The sequence below is a fragment of the Hippocampus zosterae genome, chromosome 16 (genome assembly GCF_025434085.1).
Source record: "Hippocampus zosterae strain Florida chromosome 16, ASM2543408v3, whole genome shotgun sequence".
Classification (NCBI taxonomy): Eukaryota; Metazoa; Chordata; class Actinopteri; order Syngnathiformes; family Syngnathidae; genus Hippocampus; species Hippocampus zosterae.
Genome location: NC_067466.1, coordinates 16,199,709 through 16,211,926, shown reverse-complemented (window position 1 = coordinate 16,211,926; position 12,218 = coordinate 16,199,709). Strand labels below are relative to the sequence as shown.

Sequence of the window (12,218 nt, the reverse complement as noted above, 5' to 3'; positions counted from 1 at the left end):
CCAACCGCGACGTGAGGCGCTAATAATAGCCGCGGCTGCGCCCAACGAAGTGGGCCTTTGAAATGTTACATCACAGCTTTGCCTATAATCATTTTGCCTATAATCATTTTTTTTAATGTCATCATAACAGGAGAGTCGACTTGATTTTCGCCGCGGTCGATTTTCACATTTGTCCTCCATCAGTTGGAGCTTTGAAAACAAGTATCGATCTTGTTATGGCTCGCCCTTCAAATTAACAAGTAGGCGTGTCGATCGTTCCGCCTTTAATGATTCGGTGTTAATCAGAGCCATCCTACGCCCCCCGGCCCCCCCCCCCCCCCAAAAAAAAAATGTAATTGCACGTGACTGCCACTAGTTGTTCTACCAGTGCTTTGAATTGTCTTACTAGTGAGGACAGTGAGGCAGATAAACCCGAAGGCGGATATCGAATAAACGCTCAAACTGTTTTCCATCGTCGCCACTGTCAATGTTGTCGTTACTGCCTGAGCGTGCCTGCGCCTGCCTCCCTCCTTTGCTCTCTCTCTCTCTCCCGCTCTCCTCGCCCCCCCCCCAAAAAAAAAATCCTCGTCTCGCCACTCACATCGCTGTCCGGATCCACTTGGCGCTCGCCGCCTCCCGCTGCACTCCACCTCGATTCCCCACATACACACACACACACGTATATATGCACGCATGCATTCACACTCTCTTCCACTCTCTGCCTTCCCGGTGCAGACTTGTCAAGAAGAGCAGATGCGACCCAAGGAGCGGCTCTTTTCTTTCTTTTTTTAGAAAACAAAAAGGGGGGGTGGAAAAACTCAAGCCATGTTGCCGGAACGGCTCGCTTTTTGCCGCCCGTCCAGAGTGGGAACATTCGGCTGGGATTTGAGCAGCAATGATTTTCGCTCTCGCCACTGAAGGGATGCTCAGTTCGGAGCAGGAATATTTCAACAGATTTAAGGAAGACTGGATGTCAGGGAATTAACAAATCCCCCCCCCCCCCCCCCTGGACTTTTTCAACAAGTCAACTCGAGACAAACAAAAAACAACAACGACAAAAAAAACCCGACGCAAATACGCATCGTCGCACCAGCCAGTTGTTGGCATCTGACTCGGAGGTAAGGCTTTTCGACTCACTCCAAAGTCACTCAGATTTGACTCTCCTGCTGGATTTTCCGAAAAAAAAAGGGAAGTTGGCTCGACCTCGAGGCGTGTGAACCATCACTGGATGCACCGTGTGATATGTCATGACTGGGGCTTGCTCCGTCCTGCTTGCTATGCATCGTTTAGCGTTTGTAGCAATGAGCATCACTGTGTCGTCTCTGCTCGAAAGAGAAACGGCAGCGAGAGAGAGAAAGCGAGAGGGAGAGGCAGCTGACATGGGCAGGGAGAAGCTGCAAAAGGATTTCTCGGTATCCGGTTCCTGAGGTTTTGCGGGGGGCGGGTCGGCAGGTGGTTAAGTGTGAGGAGTTTAAAATTTGGCATTGTAAAAAAGAGATGTTTGCTTTTACTGTGAAGTTTTTTTGTGGCCTTTTCCCACAGTTGGTCGAGTTGTTTTTGTCATTTCAAGTCACGCATTTACAAAAACAGGTGTTTGGTTTAATCTGGGATTTATCCGCATCCGGCACCTGAGTTTTGTGTCGTTTTGCCTGGAGTTGGTCAGCCAAGTGTGGAGAGTTTTCAGTTCGGCATTTGAATAAGAGCCGTTTAGTTTAGAAGAGGATTTTGTTTTTTCTGCATCCAGCACCGGAGGTTTTGTGGGGTCTGGTCTGCATGTGGTCAAGTTCTTCAGTTGTCAAGGGTAAAGAGCTTTCAGTTGAAATTTGGCATTTAAATCGGGGTTGTTTAGTTTAGAAGTGGATTTTTTTTTTGTCTGCATCCAGCACCGGAGGTTTTGCGGGGTCTGGTCTGCATGTGGTCAAGTTGTCCAGTTGTCAAGTGTGACGATTTTTCTTTTCAAATCTGGCATTGTACAAAGAGGTGTTTGTTTTTATCATTTTTTTTTCCCTCACCCGGCACCTGGTGGTTTTTTGTGGGGTCTGGTCTGCAGGCGGTCTTTTTGTTTGTTTGTTTGTTTTTTACAGTTTAGTAGTTTTGGCATGATGCATCCAGCTGCTGAGGTTTTTGCAGTCATGTTTAAACCGTCGGTCAAAATAATTTAACTGGATAAAGTTGAGTTGAAATTGATTTTTGTGCATCCATCACCTGTCCTGTTTTTGTGGTTTGGCCAGTAGTCGGTCCAGTTATGTAAAAGTCAAGGGTGGAGAATTTTGTTTCAGTTGTTGCATTAAAAAGGTTTTGATTTTCTGCATCCGGCACGTGATTTTGAACTGCGGATTCTGCAGATACAGAATGAGACTCACAATGTTTCTGCATTCGACATCTGATGTTTCTGCAGTCACTCAATTTAATATTTCAATGGTTTTCCTTTTAAATTTGACCTCGTTTTGGAGACCAGCAGAGGAAGGAAGTGGATTATTTTGCATCCAGCACCGGTTTGCATTGCATTTTGGCCTCTGGCAAATAGATGCAAGGCGTATGGGAACGAGGTCTTTAGTTTTCCAGGCAACTGAGGTTTTTGTAGTCATGTCTGCAGTCAGTCAGTCAGTCAGTCAGTCCATTTATTTCCTTCTCTGTGTGAAGAGTTTTTCTTTTTAGAAAAAAACTGACTGACTCAAATGTGGCAGAATTGCAATGAATGTAAATTATTAATATTTCCAGTTGGATTAAAGCTTTGCTCGACTGGCTTTCAAGATGCCTCCCAAAAGTGACATGATTCATAGAATCAATTTTTTATTTTTATGTTCTTGTAGAGTCGCGTTACACTTTTTGGAATGTTGAACATTTTCAAAAGATCAGGATTGGAATTGGAGTTTTGTGAATTCACCCAAACTGGCGTGCGTCCTTGGAACTTTTTCATGCGTCTTGTCAAGTCCACCCATTTTTTTGGTTTTGTGTCAGTCGTGAAGCATTTTTTTTTCTTTTAACTTTAGTTGGGGAAGCTAATGAATAAGCTTCAAGGGCTTGTTCTTGAGTCCTCTGAAATACATCCAATGGTTGTTTCAATAACACGTGAGAGCGTTTCATTAGCGTGTATGAGAGCGCCGCGCACGTACAGAATCGTATGAATTATACATGATATACGGATAAAGTGTTTGTCATAGAATTAGAGTCAAGATAATAGGGTGCCACTATAGATGCTTCTTACGCGGCTCGTACGCGATGAGCAAAACAAGCGCATGAATGTAAAACCCGCCGCCAGGACGTTAACAATGAAAAATGGCTTGGCATGAATATTTAACGCACGGCGGCGAAAACAAAAACAGCCAGGCGGGCGAGTCCAAACAGTGGATCTGTCGTCGGCGCTTGCGTTGCCTGCCAACAAACGTGTTTTCTCCCGCCTAAGCCTTTATTTTGCTAATGCGATCAGCTACATCGAAGCAGGAAGCCGAAGGTATGTCCAACATGTCTGCACTTCATTTTGACTGATAAGGCCTAAAAACCAAAGCGCTTTTATGTGCCGGGTTACAGTTACAAAAAAATAGAATTCTGGTAGCAGTGACTCAAAGCGGCCGTGTTAGTCCTTCATTATATTCAGAAATGCGTTCCTAAATACGTGATACAAGGTGTGGAGATAATTGCCGATGTGTAAGTTGGCTAGCAAGCCACGCCCGCGACCCGAAAATGTACCTTCCCTTCAGAGGCGGGTGTGGCCGCATGAGCACACTCACACGCCAGGTGAAATATGCTCATTAAATGTACAGCCGGGGCAGCCGTGGTTAGCATGTCGGCTTCACAGTGCAGAGGTACCGGGTTCGATTCCAGCTCCGGCCTCCCTGTGTGGAGTTTGCATGTTCTCCCCGGGCCTGCTCCGGTTTCCTCCCACATTCCAAAAACATGCATGGCAGGCTGATTGAACACTCTAACTTGTCCCTAGGTGTGAGTGTGAGTGCGAATGGTTGTTCGTTTCTGTGTGCCCTGCGATTGGCTGGCAACCGATTCAGGGTGTCCCCCGCCTACTGCCCGAAGGCGGCTGGAATAGGCTCCAGCACCCCCCGCGACCCTAGTGAGGATCAAGCGGCTTGGAAGATGAATGAATGAATGTACAGCCACTACGTGCTAGCAATTCCTGCAGCTCCGAAAATCAAGTCACCTGGCCAGTTTGTTTGTTTGTTTTTTTTTCACCACAAATGTGTTCACTCTTACACACTAAAACACATGAAATACATTTCTTAAAAAGAAGACAAATTGTTGGATAAGATTTCAGCGGGAATTGAGGACGGCCAGGATTTAATTTGGTCGGAGGACCCCCGCAATTCCATTCCGTGGTCGATGGGGTTGATGCACGAGCCGCTGTTCGATTGCCGCTCCCAACTCACATGCGCCGATGAGTTTGTCGAAAGGGGAATATGATTTGATGAGCTATCGATTTGAAGTAAATCAAGGAGGCGGTGCTTTAAGGGTAGCCCCGCGGTAGCGGAGCAATTTGCGCAATGAGTAATTATTGGAACGAGGCGTTGAAAAATGACCACTTTGGCTAATAGCTGCCAGAAAGGATGTTTTTGTTGTTGTTGTCGTTGAAGAAGCCGTCGTGTTTTGTCTGGAGATTCTTGGCTGGCACAAGGCCAATCGTAACGATCACAACAGCATTTTTTTGTGTTTTCGGCGCTGGCAAATCAGTCGGAAATCTTTTATCTTCACGCAGTTCAGGCAGTCGACTGAAGAGGATCTTTCAATGAAAATGGCCGCTAAGATTGGTCCAAAACAACAAATCCTTTAACTTTCCATCGTCAACCCTTGGTCTTCAATTTAAGTCCAGATCAACCCTAGCGCTAACCTTTGAACTGAGCACTCTGACCCAACACCTTAACCGCTAATTCCTAAAGTGACACGGAAAAACAAAGAACTAAGAACTCCACCGCGGCAACCCTGGTGAGCCTTCAATGTCAACCTTCATAATCCAAATTGTGACTACCCAAAGCCAAATTTCAAGCGCTTAACCCTGAAACTCGCCACCAATTCCTCGAAAGCTAACCCCACAGGCTAATCGCCGGATCCAAGCCTTGCTTTGACCCCCAACGCCCTTAACCCCTTTCATGGAACCCGAATCTGAACCGCTAAGCCCTCACTAGGACCACATGGTCTCAGTCCTCGATCCCATTTGCGAGACCGCCGCCAAACTCACACATCCACTTTCTCTCCTGTGGATTTTGCGCTGGCGTGCACATAAATCCCCGTAATAACGCCATCTTGCGCGGAGCACATCCACTTCAGACGTGGGAGATGCTCGGCGCGCGACTACATTACGAGCTGTTATTGTGTCTTTGCGCGTGTGTATTTATATCGCCGTCGTCCCGGAGATGTCGACTACCTCCCTCGAGCTGTGGCGAAAATGAAACGAGCCGGGATTGTAAAATTCATTCATGATTTGATTTTCCCCATCTCCGCGTGTGCACAATAACGCCGGCGTATCATTGCCGTGCCTGATACGCGAGTCAAACGTCATTCGAGAGACTTGTTTAGGATGACGTGCTCTCTCCCTCAAGCGGTGTCATTTAGTGCGTTTAGCGAACGGATCGCTCGCCGCTGATCTATCTGCCGGCTTCGCAAAAGAGTGTCGACTCGCCCCCCCCCCCCCCCCCCCCCCCCCCCACCCAGCGATGAATCGAAGAGACCGGCGGGCGCGGGCGAGGTGACCGTATGACGGATGGTCACGACTGACCTGCTGGATGGATGGCCGATTTGACAAACGACCGCAGGATTTTTGATTTTCTGAAGTCGCCTAGGTTTGGTGTGAGTATCTTTTCGGGATAGAGTTATGGGGCGGTCTACAAAATAATCCACGTCTCATTTTTTTTTTTTCAGCCCTTTACATAATGCTAAAGTTTCTCTCTATCATCAACCAATAAAGCTTGCAAGTTTTCATCCGTTTAAATGCGGCTGGCTTATATACACAGCATGTCATTCTTTTGTTTGATGTTTAGTTTGACAGTACATTTTAACTGCGTGTTGCAATAAACATCTCGACGTAAGCGCTTAGCGACAGCTGCTCGTCGTAACTACAAACGCCGCAAGACAAAGTGAAAAAATTTGGGCTACTGTAACCTTGCATCAGTGAATCAAAAACGTATTCAGCGGAGTAACGGGGAAAGTAGTGACGCAAAATACCACCGAGCAGCAACAGGGTCTGCTCATGTTAGCATGCGTTGGGTTTTGAGCCTCGTAGGACCCGCTGGGCTTAATGTTCAGCTCGAAACTCAAAAGTGGTTTGGTTAAAATGTGGATCACGTTCAACCACAGCCACTTTGTCGGCCATTTTGTGTCAAATATACCTTGTACCGTTGGTTTTTGGCTTTTGGCACCGAGGATGGAGACACCGTGTCAAAAATCATTCGAAATCAATCGTACTGTTTGTGGGAAAATTGCTCCGAGCCCATTGATGCCAATTTATTGAGTTTAAAAAATATTTTTTTTTTTTGAACATTTGTACCAGACATCTTGACACCCCGTGAAGGCGCATCCGAATGTAACCTGCGGCTGGCTCGGGGGTCTTATATCTGCCGCCACCTTGTCCGTGCATCATTAAAAATCGATGGGATTCCCTCTCAAAGTCTCTTGGGGCCTGCGTCCGTCTTCCTCCACCACAGTCGGTTAATTTGACAAACCGCAAAGCGCGCGCCGAGAGTTTGAGCGCGTGGCGTTTAGTCATCGGGAGGCAATTAATCTGAGCAACAAGCAGCCTGACGGGAATAAGCTGTGACGGAGGGATGTCTCGGATCAATGTTTGGAAAACACACGAGGGGGGGGGGGATTGAGAACAAATGGAGAGATTAAATGGGATGCAAAGGTCATGTTTTGTTTTGGGGAGGGTTTTTTTTCTGTTTTTTTTTTTTGCTAATGTCCCATTTTGACACGACAGGAGGCACACGGGTGAGCCTGCCAAGCGGTTTAAATTATGCATCCGTCGACTTTTGGACGGGATGAGTCACGGCATATGGATGTACAATCTGTATTAGGACATGATGTCCCCCACGCTAGCAATGGCGAGTGAGCCAATATGCGGACGCGCCACCTCGGAGCTCCTCGAATTCGTCTCGATATAGCCGCGGGTTTGACAAGCAGATGCGAAATGACTTTTGCGCTTGTCAGCATGTGTCGCGGTGGCGGCTGTGAGCGAGCCTCTCTCCTTTTCGACATCACCCCCCCCCCCTCCCACCCCCGCTCTCAAAAATTCCATCACCGCCCGACCCCCCCACCCCAATTTGGCGTTCAATGGCGAGTCGTCCCGACTGCGACGCCAACTTCTGCCGAAAATGCAAATCCCTCGCCATCTCGCAGCAACGCTCCGTCGACTTTGCGTGGTTGACATTTTAGAGCAACATGAGCAATGACCCCAAAATGAGCCTGAAATGGCCCCGACAGCCTAAGATGATAGACTTCCCGTCACATTTGCAAACACATTCGTGAACGACATTCAGAAGTGGATTTCCTTTGAACGAAACGCCTGCTTCTTCATTTGACTTCCCGCACCGGAGCGGCTACGGAGCGAGTTAGCTTAGCACTTAGCATTCCCTCAGTGGATTCAAACTAGTGAAATTGAGTGGAGGCTGGCTTTTATGCTCACATGACAAGGTCAATCCAAGGCCTGGAACCAAAAGTGTGACACTCTCAAGCAAAAAAAAAAAAAAAAAACTGAACGCGAGCAGGATTTGATTATTTGCGAGTATTCGCTCCGCCGCTCCTCCAAGCCAAAGTGCCTCAAGCTGGCCTCTCCAAAAACAACAAGCGGAAGCACTCGGCCGGAGCTCATTAAAACCACCCGAGCCTTCGCTTCCCGCTGCCGCAGCCTGCGGTCACTCCGGCCGGCACCTGTAACCTGCACCAGGTGGCAAGAAGCAAAAAAAGAATCCCGATGAAAACACAAAAACCTGATTTGGAACCGAAGGCCCCCTGATTGGATTTTTAGGACGTGGAATTAAACGAGCGAGGGAGGGACGGGAGGGCGACGGGGCCGGATATAAAGTCTCGGACTCCAATTAAGGGAGTTTAGTGCGTCCGAGGAAGGGGAGAGGATGGCGAATAAAAGCTTTTAACAAGCATACGCACTCATTCAACTCCCCCGTCTGGAGGAAGCCGCTTCCAGGGAAATGATTGAACGGTCGCGACGGAATAACTGCTCTTCGGGAATATCTTGTGAGTGCAGTCCTCACATTTTTTGGGGGTAAATATTTTATCTTCTAATGGGACAGCCCTGAAGAAAGGAAACTTTGCTACAATATGAAGTTGTTCAGTTCGTAATAAAAGTGTACATTTCCTCTTCAGGTAACACCACGCACATACGACTTAAAAGTGAGTCCACCCCTTGGGGAAAATGTCCAATTTGGACTAATTAAGATAATATAAGATAAGATATCCTTTATTTGTCCCACACTGGGGAAATTTACAGCCTCCAGCAACAAGAATGTAGGTAGGAAAAAGAAATTTGCTATTTTCTTTATCTATTACACTCGTTACTTAGCATAGAGTTCATTCATCCAATTTTAATCATCAAATTCTAAATTTTTAAACGAGTATTTGCTAACTGGCAACGTCACCCAAAATAATGGAAGCATTACAATTTGATGATGAATTTCAAAAAGTATCAGGAAACCTTTTGTTGGGTTGCGCAAATTTAAAAAAAATTTAAAAAAATCACGGAAACTTTTATCAGATTTTAAGAGTTGCTTTCTACCCATTAAACAAATTACAAGTCATTATTTGGCCAGGAAATAGCTTTAATGACCAATCAGACGGCCCCAATGTGCTTTTGCGGTTACGTGGCATAATCGTTTTGGCTTTCGTGCAAAACATAATATTAGCCAAGAATGACTATTTCGAACATTCACAGTCTATTGAAGCCATCTAGTCATTAAATAAATTATAAATGGTAATTTGGCCAGGAAATGGCTTCAATGACAATCGTGTGCTTCTACGGTTAGGTTACCTAATCCTTTTGGCCATTAGACAAAATGTAGCATTAGCCAAAACGGCACCTTTGTTGCTTTTCCCTTTTGTGAGTCGGGCTAAAAAAATCTTTCCATTCTTCACCCTGACATCAGAGAAAGCAGTGCGGCGCATTTCGCTCGTGGCGCCCACCGCTCAGATGCTCTCCGAGCTTTTAGCAAAAAGCCGCGAGCCACGATTTGGATGACTTAAGCCTCGCTATTCGCACGTAAAGCCCGACAAAGATTTAACTCGGGCTTGTTTACAATACGTTCATGCTCCCATATTTTCATTTCAGAATTTATGAACATATGCTACGTCTGGTCGTTACCCGCGCATGCTAGCTCACGTCGCATCTCGCCATGCTCTCGTGTTGTAAATGCGAAAAATGGGCTGTCCCTAATGAAGCAGCATTCCATGTTGTGTTTCGGCGGCGATTTTCTCAGGTAATTTGCGACACCACCACCACCAAAAAAAAAAAAAATCCTGCTTTACGCTATTCTGGAGTAGCCTGTTAGGGTTTCTCCAAACCACCCACCCTGGCATCCGTGTCCGCAGCTCAGCGCTGGCTTTCCATTTGTATTCTTTCCCAAGACGAGCCGGCCTGTCGATACTGGCTGAATATATCAATCCGCACGACCCGAGGCGGAGTGCCGTGCGGATGGAGCCAAATATCTACAGCAGATCAATGTTTTCTCTTTAGCTGGGGCTCCACTTGCCGCAAAGCTCGGCTCATTTTTTTGTACTCCTCGATGATGATGATGATGATGATGATACAAAAACTGCCCCCGCACCCCAAACAAAAAAAAAATATTCCTTTGGGTCTCAATTGGATACATTCCTAGTATGAGCCTCTGAATTTGCCCAAAATGGCCGCTTGAATCGCTCCATCGCTCAAACCTGCTGCTACTATTCATTGGCGCTATTACGTGGATGAAACAATTTACTTGTCCGTTTATTATTGTGATGATTATCATTTGATTCAGACTGATTAATTCCAAGGGCCCATAGGTTGCCCTCACTTGTTCTGCTGGAACCATCTGCGACTTCTGTTTTTTTTTTTTTTTTTGGTCTCAGCTGTCAAGTCTTGGAAAAATCTGCTTTCTGTCTCCCGGCGGCTCCTCGGGCCGCCGCCTTCCAATTATCATACGGCGGCTCAGGAAAAAAAAAAAAAAAAGTCTGTGAAGCTTTTTAACCGTGAGCTGATTCGCAAGCTAGCTAACGTTAACCGGGGCAAATCAGATGAATCACTGCTCACCGTGCCCCCTCCACTGCGCAGCTTTGATACCATAGCTACAGTATGAAAACGATGCAGCTCTGCTTACCTTTTGGCTTTGACTTTGCCATCTTATAGCTTGAAAAGAGCACAGAATCACCCAGCTGAGCCGTCGAGTCATGGGCGGGCCTTCAAATATTGCCCCGAGAGTTACGCCGGTGAGCGTTGTAGATGCTCTCGAAGAGTAACACGGAAATTTTTAACCGGATTTTGGACCGTCGACTGCGATAATCAATTCATCTGTTCATTCTCGTGTTGTTTTCATCAGTATAAAACAAACGACAGTAATCCATCTTTTCAGCGCTCATTTTCTGCCGCAAGGCCGGCCTGAAATTATGCAACCGCTGCTCATTTGTGCGAAATTGTCGCCACTCGCATTAGTGACTAATGAGGAGCTTGAATAAAAATAAATAAAGAGAGCAATCATAATTAAAGCCGCAAGCGCTGACAACGGGGCCCTCGAATTTCATTTTCCGGTGCCGCATCCTTGAAGCGATCATCAAACGTTGACAACCGCGCTCCACCCGCACACATTTGACAGCCTCTGCAAAACGAATTGCGAAAATCGTGGCGGCATCAAGGATGCCTGCTCGCAACTTGGTCCCATTCACTCGTAGCGGTAAAGTTACGAGCGCTCAACTTTGCCCAAATTGCCAAGGTTCTGTTCTATTCTTGTCCTTGTCACTTTTTCGTGTGGAGGATAAACACGGCGACCAAGTTTTGGGTCCATTTTCCAAAGCATCGTCCGGGACGATTGTTTTTCGATCCGAGCTTTGAATTCACTCCAAAATGGCCGCCTCGAAACCAAAATGGCGGACTTCCCGTTCTGTTCTATTCTTTTCCTTGTCACTTTTTTCGTGTGTCTCCCAAGGATAAACACGGCGACCAAGTTTTGGGTCCATTTTCGAAAGCATCATCCGGGACGATTGTTTTTCGAGCCGAGCTTTGAATTCACTCTAAAATGGCCGCCTCAAAACCAAAATGGCGGACTTCCCGTTCTGTTCTATTCTTGTCCTTGTCACTTTTTTCGTGTGTCTCCCAAGGATAAACACGGCGACCAAGTTTTGGGTCCATTTTCCAAAGCATCGTCCGGGACGTTTTTTTTTTCGAGCCGAGCTTTGAATTCACTCCAAAATGGCCGCCTCAAAAGCAAAATGGCGGACTTCCCGTTCGATTCCGCGCATAATTCCTTGAGACTTTTTCATGCTTGATCGCTTGATCGCTGACTCCCGAATTTCGTGTCGGTTTGGTGAAACTAATGTCGGGGGTCTGATTCTGTTTATTTATTGATTTATTTTCTTCCGGGGGAGGGCGCGAACAAGCTGGTAACCCTTAGCATTCTGTGGGGACCCGGAAAGCTAAAGGCAGACTTATCCTAGGGCTCGAGGCTAATGACCATCAAGTGAATATACATCTCGGCACCGTCCCGAGCTCTAAATCTGTAGCAAAGAGCTTCCCCTCCATCACGGGCGGCGAGCCAGCGGCAGATGATTTAACGGCGTTGTAAAAAAATGCGATCCGGGACGGAGGCGGGGAAAGTCGCACCTTCAGCGGTAATTTGTTTCTCCCCGGAGGGTCCTCCAACGCCGCTTCCCGGCATGCACCTGCCCGCCGCCGCCGCCGCCGCCGCGCTCGGAATCCGTCATCGGCATGCCGCGCGGCGCCGGCGATGAATGGCGAGCGGCTCATTTATTTGCACGGCTTCTATTATCGTATGCTCTTATTGCTCTCGTCCGCGTTGAATACTGATTCTCTTTTTTACGAGCACTCTGGCTTCTCGCCGGAGAATCGCATGCCACATCCTGCTCGCCTTTAATCCTTTATTTACTCTGGAAAAATGGATGCTGTATTTTATTTTATTTCAGGGGTGGGGGGGGCTGTAGTATTGCAACATTTCTTTGTGTTCATTTGTATAAATATTTCTTGATTTTTGAGGTATTTGTCAAATATATTGGTTATTACTCTCAAGGGAACAATGAAA

At 46.8% G+C, this 12,218-nt stretch overlaps 1 protein-coding gene across 2 annotated transcripts in view; it reads left to right on the top strand.

Moving 5' to 3' along the window:
- The first annotated feature begins 545 nt into the window (after positions 1 to 545).
- The window catches only part of LOC127588757 (delta-sarcoglycan-like), an 81,736-nt gene continuing 70,063 nt past the window's right edge, over positions 546 to 12,218 (top strand). The window contains exon 1 of one of the 2 annotated variants that reach the window (XM_052047613.1): positions 546 to 1,097. The gene's annotated coding sequence lies outside the window, so the exon portion shown is untranslated. The remainder of the gene's footprint in view (positions 1,098 to 12,218) is intronic. The other variant, XM_052047610.1, reaches the window with a different exon arrangement.